This window comes from Sorex fumeus, unplaced genomic scaffold (genome assembly GCF_029834395.1).
Source record: "Sorex fumeus unplaced genomic scaffold, SorFum_2.1 ptg000051l, whole genome shotgun sequence".
Taxonomy (NCBI): Eukaryota; Metazoa; Chordata; class Mammalia; order Eulipotyphla; family Soricidae; genus Sorex; species Sorex fumeus.
In genome coordinates, this window is record NW_026606108.1 from 40,465,751 (window position 1) to 40,474,260 (window position 8,510).

Below are 8,510 nucleotides of genomic sequence, written 5' to 3' on the forward strand. Positions count from 1 at the left end.
ATAACTTGACTCTCGCATGCACTTATTGTTATATTGTTATTTCAACCTGTGGAAGTGTTTTCTATCTAGAAGTTCTGGGTGGGATGTTCGTATTAGCCAGCTCAGATTTTGCATGTTCTTACAGTAGAGAAATGATGTTTCAAGTTATCAGCAGTGAGAATCTTTGCAGTGCCAAATGTTTTTTGGTGTTTGACATTGAGTTTCTACATCCTTGTCTTGTTAGGATTAAAAGAGTTATAATTTTTCATCCTATGCATGAATCTTAACTTCTGTGGAAGTGATGACTTTATGTTTTGTTTTGGGGCCACACTAGCTCTGTGCTCAGGAATCATTCTGGCAGAGCTTAGGGTTAGAGGGACCCCATATGTGGTGTCCTGGGTGGAACTCTAGTTGGCCATGTACAAGGCAGACATTTAATCTGCTTTAGTTTCTTGCTCCAATGCATAAAGCTTGCTACACTGTTAATTGTTGGATTTTTATAGTGTTGTTTTGAAAACACGGTTGCCTTTCTCAAATGAATCAACATTTTATCTGGATTTTTTCTAAATTGAATATTCGATATTATATATTCAGACCACCTGTTATTATTATTTTTTTGTTTTTGTTTCTTTGGGTGCTTGGGTGCACAGCTGACATCTGCTGGGAGGACTGCTTGGTGCTGGAGATTGAACCTGGGCTCATGAATGCAAAACTTTGCTCCAGCTCTTTGAGTCACCTGTCTAGCCTAGTTATTTTAAAAGGCAAATCCCATTTAAAAGGAGTGGAAAAATATTGGTGAACATGTTATTTTTTAAAAGTATTGATGACTACCTGCAGTATTCAGTGACTCCACTTGGCAGTGAGAATTGTTATACTCTTAACAGCTGAACCAGAACCTGTAACTTTGTCCCTGGTGATGGTTTGGCATGTTAACAACTATTCCTGTTTTATCTTAAAAAATAACATTGTCTCACAATTCAATCACTGATAACAAAAATTAAAGCCAAATAACATCATTTCTCATAGTCAAAATTATCATTAACATTATAAAATTTTTCTGCATGTGTATCTTAATATAAATTATTTTATAATAAACTTTTAATATTGCAATTAAAACTATCAGTTTGCTTGACTATAGTAAAACAAAGCAATTTGAAATGAGAGTTTGATAAATAATCCCTATAAATTAAAGAACAAGATTATGATGCATTTTAATATTAGCATCACTTAACTGTGCTTTTGTCCTCATCTTTATGATTTTTGTTATACAGAATTATCTTTCAAACTATTATAATATTACAGTTAATTAAAAAAATAATTCCCATAATTTTATAGACATTTTATGTTTCTAAATTTTAATCTAAACTTAGACAGTTTTTCCCCAAATTAACCAAGCCTGACTTCAGGTAACAATTTTTAAAGCTTTTAATTTTTTCCATGCTATTTACTTCAATTTTTCTAAAATCTTTTTTCTCCAATATCAGCTTTTTTCTCAAATATCAGCCTGAGTCATCTATTACATGGAGTGTCTTTTCTTTAGCTTCAATAATTGCCTGCATTTTCTCTTTCCTTTCCTTTCTATGTATATTTTAAATTATCATATACTTGCTAACAATATTCTTTGTATTATTAAATTTATAAAGAAATTTCTCAGTTCCATTGGTTTTTCTTGGAGTCATCCAGATTCATTGCACTGTCCTTCCATTGTTCATTGATTTGCTCAAGCGGGCACCCAGTAATGTCTCCATTGTGAATACTTGTTGTTACTGGTTTTGGCATATTGAATACATCACGGGGAGCTTGCCATACTCTGCTGTGCAAGTGGGATATTCTTGGTAGCTTGCTGGGCTCTCCGAGAGGGACATTCAGATTCATACTCAAATATTTTTCTTTCTAGATCTATTGCATACCTGGGAATTTCTTCCAATTTCTGTGTTTGATTTATTTTGTGGATTTGTTGTCATCTTTTTTTGGTTTGCTCCCTTGAGCTCCTGATGAATATTTTTATGATAAATTTATTGAGAACTGAAAAAATGAATATGTTCAGATGTTGATTTAATTATTTTGACAGGTTGTAATAGATTAGTCATTATTTCTAATATTTTAAAGGTATTTCTTAATTTTCTTCTTATATTCAAAATTGAGATGTTCAACATCCTGGTTTCCATTCATGTTTGACACTTGTACTTTCCTTTATATTCTAGATTAGGGATTGCTTTGTCACCTCCCAGTTTACATCTGGAAACATTGTCTAACATTGGAAAAATGTCTAGACTGCTGCTACTGGCATCTAGAAGGTTGAGATCTGGTATGCTGTTGACTATTTTACAATGCACAGGGCTATTCCCAACAAATTATCTAAACCCACAGGGTTATTCCTAACAAATTATCTAAACCCAAATGCCGATAGTTTATTTTATTTGAGGCTGAGAAATATGGCTCTGTTTACTCTAGATTAGGTTACTAATTAGTTATTCTTTTATCTCTAGTGGTTCCAAAATTTATTATGTGTCATTGTGTAAGAAATTTACCTCTCATTGTACTGTGTAGTCACTAGATCAATTAATCTTGAGACATGTTGTTCAGACTCAACCATGATTTGTTTCTGTGTCAGTTAACGTTTAAATTTAAAGGTTCTTCACTATCACTATCACTAGCACCCCGTTCATCAATTTGCTAGAGTGGAGCCAGTAATGTCTCCATTCATCCCTGTCATGTGCTAGTGTAGCCGGATGGCATATTGGGGGCTCTTTCAGGGTCAGGGGAATGAGGACCATCATTGTTACTGTTTTTGGCATATCGAGTACACCACAGGTAGCTTGCCAGGCTCTGCTTTGTGGGCGGGATACTCTCAGTAGCTTGCCAGGTTCTCCGAGCGAGATGGAGGCTTTGGGGGCAGCCTCTAATCACCTTTACAGATGTTCCAAGTCAGGCATATATGCGGGCAGGATACTCTCAGTAGCCTGCCGGGTTCTCTGAGAGTGAGAACTAGACAACAAGAGGTGACAATAAGAGGTTCTTATTGTCTAGAACAATAAGTTCTTCTGGGAGCTTGGTTTTATAGTCTCTGGATCTTGGCCATTGATGGTGTTACACGGCAGTTTATGGGTATAAATGTCTAGCTATTGGAAGATGGAGGATCTGAGTGGAGGAAGCCCAGTCCCGATCTTAGCAGGCTTGGAGATATCAGCCCTGGGTTCTGCACACCTGGGTTCCTCTGCTAGTTCCTTCATGCGTGAGGCTCATCCTAGCGTGTGGAGAGTGGTCTCGCATGGCTGTGGCTGGGTCCCAGAAGTCTTCAACTGCCAGGGCTCTTCTCAGGGTGAAGAGGGAAACTCAACCCAACCCCCTCCAACAGCCCCGGTGAGGACAGCCAGGTATGAGGGCAGGAGACTCTACATTGTTCTTACTTCCATTTAATTTTTATGGTGCCAGTAGTTGGACCTAGGAACCTCACACATGTAAGTTAAATGCTCTATCATTGAGCCACATCCCATTATATATTCTTAATTTATAATTCCTGTTGTTCATCGATTTGCTCCAGTGGGCACCAGTAACGTCTCCATTGTGAGACTTCTTGTTACTGTTTTTGGCATATCGAATACGCCATGGGGAGCTTGCCAGGCTCTGCCTTGCGGGTGGGATACTCTCGGTAGCTTGCCGAGCTCTCGGAGAGGGACAGAGAAATCAAACCCAGGTTGGCCGCGTGCAAGGCACAATGGCGAGGTGCGCACTGCGCACCCTCAACGAGCGCGATGCCCAAGCACAGGCTGCTGGTGCTGGTCAGGGACAATGGCGAGCTGCCACTGTCGGCCAGCGTCACCCTGCACGTGCTGCTGGTGGACGATTTCTCACAGCCCTTCCTGTCGCTGCCCGACGCGCCACCCGACGTGCCTCCCGATGACCACCTCACTGTCTAACTGGTGGTGGCCTTGGCCTGCGTGTCGTCACTCTTCCTCTTCTCGGTGCTGGCTTTCGTGACCGTGCACCTGTGCAGGCGGGCCGGCCCGCCCGCGGCGGGGCCCTACCCACTGCCAGACGCTCACTGCCCGGGACACGTGCTGGATGTCAGTGGCGCTGGGACCCTGTCACACAGCTACCAGTATGAGGTGTGTCTGGCGCGCGCGGGGGGGGGGGGGGGGGTGGCGGGGGCGCTGGCACTAATGAGTTTAAATTCCTCAAGCCCATTCTACCCACCTTCCCGCCTCAGGACACTGGCGAAGCAGTAGAGGAAAACCCCACCTTTTGGAATAGCTTTGGGTTCAATTAGGAATCTGACCATGATATATGTTTTGGCATTATCTCCAGTTTCCTGGAGATGTTGTGAGAGAGTCATGGGGGAAAATTCCACCTATAGATATTTCCTTTTTGTAATTAACTCGTGAACTATATTTTATCTTGTCAAATTTTGGGAAATTCAATTATAGTCATTTCATTGATTACACAATACCATAAACCCACCCATGCTATAGATTTTCCTTATAAGTTTGCTCTGATTTGTTGAAAAAAACTGTCTTGATACAATAAAATAAATATGATTTCCCTCTGTATTCTATCCATCTAAATATTCTTTTTTAATATTTTGTGTAAAATATCCAAAATGACCTTCCAGTTTTCATTTTGATAGAGATATTTGCATAGATAGCACTTCATGTCAGAAAATGTTAAAATTTAATGATTTTTAAGAAATATTTGACAATGGGCTAACAAATGACTTGATCACTAGATCACTTGACTTCCCATTAATTATTGATTTGCTCGAGCTGGCGCCAGTAACGCCTCCATTTGTCCCTGTCCCGTGCTAGTGTAGCCCAATGGCGTCTGTTCATTATAGGAATACGAAGAGCCTCAAACTGATAGTTCAGGATCTTGATCAAGAAGTCTGACCATCTGGTAAGTGGGTGGCCATGCGGTCTTTTTTTTTTGGGGGGCGTCACACCCGGCGATACACAAGAGTTACTCCTGGTTCATGCACTCAGGAATTACTCCTGGCAGTGCTCGGGGGACCATATGGGATGCTGGGAATTGAACCTAGGTCGGCTGCGTGCAAGGCAAATGCCCTACCTGCTGTGTTATTGCTCCAGCCCCCACGCAGTCTTTTGACGTCTCGTGGAATCCAATCGGTAACGGCTCTAGTTCAGCGGTCGTCTCCAAATCTCATTATGTGTCCAGCCCATCTGATTTTTGATGCCTTGGCAAACGAGACAGCATCCCTGATTCTTGATCGTCCACGGAGGTCGGAACTCCGGATTCTTTCTCTCATTTGAGTGAAACGTGATACTCCAAGCATAGCTCTTTCAATTCCTCTTTGGGACACCCGAATAGCATTCTCATCCTGTTTGTGTAGGGCCCAGGTCTCTGAGGCGTATGTTAATGCAGGAAGAACAGTGGAATCAAAGAGATGTGCCTGGAGCCAGTGGTTCTTCGTCCTCTTAGCTATTTCTTCGACGCTCTTGAAGGCGTTCCAAGCTGCTCTCTTCCTCCTGCGCAACTCAGGTGCCAGGTCATTCATCATGTTGACTTCTCGACCTAGGTACACATAACTGTTGCATTCGGAGATGGTCGTTCCATTGAGAGTGAATGGAGCATCAGGAACAAGGCTGTTTCTCATAAACATTGTCTTCGTAAGATTCAGCTGTATATGACAATAAAGCTAATTAAAATAGGTAAACATAGTTGCTTTTATCATTTTAACATGCAAATAGAAAAACAAATTGAGTTTGGCACAATGTACTTTTTTCAGTATATAATACTGTGGGATGAGGTGGTAATGTGCTTGCCTTTCACATGGCCAACACATGTCTTACTCTATGTGGTCTGCTGAGCCCATAAGTAGGTGATCATTTTGTTTTCTGCTTTTTGGGTCACACCTGGAGATGCACAGGGGTTACACCTGGCTTATGCACTTAGGAATTACTCCTGGCAGTGCTCAGGGGACCATATGAGATGCTGGGAACCTGGGTCAGCCGCGTGCAAGGCAAACGCCCTACCAGCTGTGCTATCACTCCAGCCCCAGTAGGTGATCTTTAAGCTCAGAGCCAGGAGTAAGCCCTGGGCACTTCTTGCTGTGGCCCATAAAAGCAAAAAAGAAAAAAAGAAAAAGAAAAAAGATGACTTGATAAAGGAATTGTGGTGTATATATACACAATGGAATATTACTCAGTTATAATAAAATATAAAATCATTCAATTCTATGCCACATTGATGGAACTAAAGGGTATAATATTGAATAGAGCCAGTTAGAAGGACAGATATATTCTCTCTCATATGTGTAATATAATTAAACACGCTATAGGAACATCAAATGGTCAAAGAAAACAAAACTTGAGACTTTGTCTACACAACTGAGTTTACCAGGGGGTAGGGAAGTTTGGGATAGTTTCTGGACACTGGTGAATGGAGTGAAGTCTGTTGGTGGGTATGGTGTTAGAATGATGTATGCATGAAACTGTCACTCATGTTATTGTTAATCAGAGTATTAAATAAAATTTGGAGGAAAATATGATTTACTGTATGCTTTCTACTAAGAAATTCACTTCAAATTACATAGGCAAATTGAAAGTAAAAATATGGGGTAATAAAATAATGCATAGTATTCATACAATGATAAATAATGTAGATATAATAGCAAAGAAGATGTCTCCCCACTGCAAAAATAAAGAAAAAGAGGTATAGTTGGATATTATATAATGATAAAAGAAGAATACATAACAATTCTTATCTATGTATATACTTAATACTAGAGTTGCAAATATTTGAAGCAAAATAAAATGATACTGAAAGGAGAAATCCATCAAAATTTCTGACTTAAGCCTGGGTTCAATTCCCATTACTGCACTGAGATGAAGGTAGTCCTTGAGTACTGCTGGGTGTGGCCCAAAATCCAAAAGTAAACAAATAAATAAATAAAATGGTGACCTCAATACCCTCATTCAACAATTGTTAGAATTAGGCAGAAAATAAGTATAAATATAGAAAAACATAACATTATCACTCACCTGTAGGAGCTAATATATTTATAGAAAACCCAGCCGACAACTATAAGACATTATTTTTGTAAGATAGAATGCATAAACAGGTCATACTACAAACTTTAATCCACTTAGAGGAATTGAAATCTGTATTTCACTGTGGGTTCTCCAGCCACAGCACACTAAAGCAGAAGTGAAAATATAATAGAAAAATCTTCAAACAGTTGGAAATTAAATGAGACATCATATAAAGTCATGGATCAAATAAAACACCTCAAATGAGATGGAAAATATGCTGAACTTGATTATAAATACAAATACAAAAAATAATTTATGAGACAGCTAAAGCAGTGTAGAGAGGGAAATTTATAGACTTACAGACATACATAAAAAAGAATTAAGGTCTCAAATAATTCATTGATGCTCTCACCTAAAGAATCTTGAGGAATACAAAGAAAATTAACCCACAGAGACTAGGAAATGGCTCAAGAAGTAGAACACATGCTTTGCATGTGAGAGCCTTGCATTTGATCCCTGACACAAATGGTCCCCCAAGCACTGCCTGGAGTAGTCTTCTAGAGAAAAATAAAAATCATGCTCCCCACCCTGAGAAAGAAGGAGGAGAAAATGAACTACTGGAACTTAACACAAAAATAAGAGAGTAAATAGAAAATAATAGCACTGTACCACTATCTTCCCATTGTTCATCAATTTGCTCCAGCGAGCACCAGTAACGTCTCCATGTGAGACTTGTTACTGTTTTTGGCATATCGAATATGTCATGGAGAGCTTGCCAAGCTTTGTCGTGTGGGCGGGATACTCTCGGTAGCTTGCCGGGCTTTCCAAGAGGGGCGGAGGAATAGGAATCGAACGTGGGTCAGCGGCATGCAAGTAAATGCCCTACCCACTGTGCTATGACTCCAGCCCAAAGAGAAAATAATAAGCCATTTTATTAAAAAAATCAACAAAGTTGGCAAAAATTCAGTAAAAGTGGCAAAAATATCTATTCCCTAGTCATTTGAGATATCAAATGTATTTCACATATTTTAGAACTTTCAGTATTAGATATCCCACTGGAAGATTATTTATATTTTTCCCTAAATGATGGTTCTTCACATATAATTAAATTAAAGAAGAACCATGAGAGGTTCAATTTGCCCTTGAAAATTAGTCTTTCATTCCTAATACACTTGAAGAAATTTTAAATGTTATAATGAATAGAATAGAACATGAACATGTGTAGCATAAATATGAAAATCCGCTTGATCAACTGTGTAACCATTTTTAAGTTAAGTAAAACTAGCTTTATAGTGTTCCATGAATTAAATTAATTTCAACTCATGGATAATCCAACATTTCAATAATTTAAAAACTATTTTACTTCACTTTAGCATACATAAGCACAAAAAGCATTTTACACTGCCTGCCTTTTCCTGTGGTGTACAGAGATCAAGGTTTTATCACATAATGCTTAAACTTATGTTGAAAACTATGAACAAATAGATATGTTATATATATTGAATGAAGTGTGGTTTGTTTACATGAGAAGTCTGAATATAT

The 8,510-nt window shown here is 39.1% G+C and overlaps 1 pseudogene; it reads left to right on the forward strand.

Annotated features, from left to right (window-relative positions):
- Positions 1-3,734: 3,734 nt before the first annotated feature.
- Positions 3,735-4,208, forward strand: LOC130033084 (protocadherin beta-14-like; annotated as a pseudogene).
- The last annotated feature ends 4,302 nt before the right edge of the window (positions 4,209-8,510 follow it).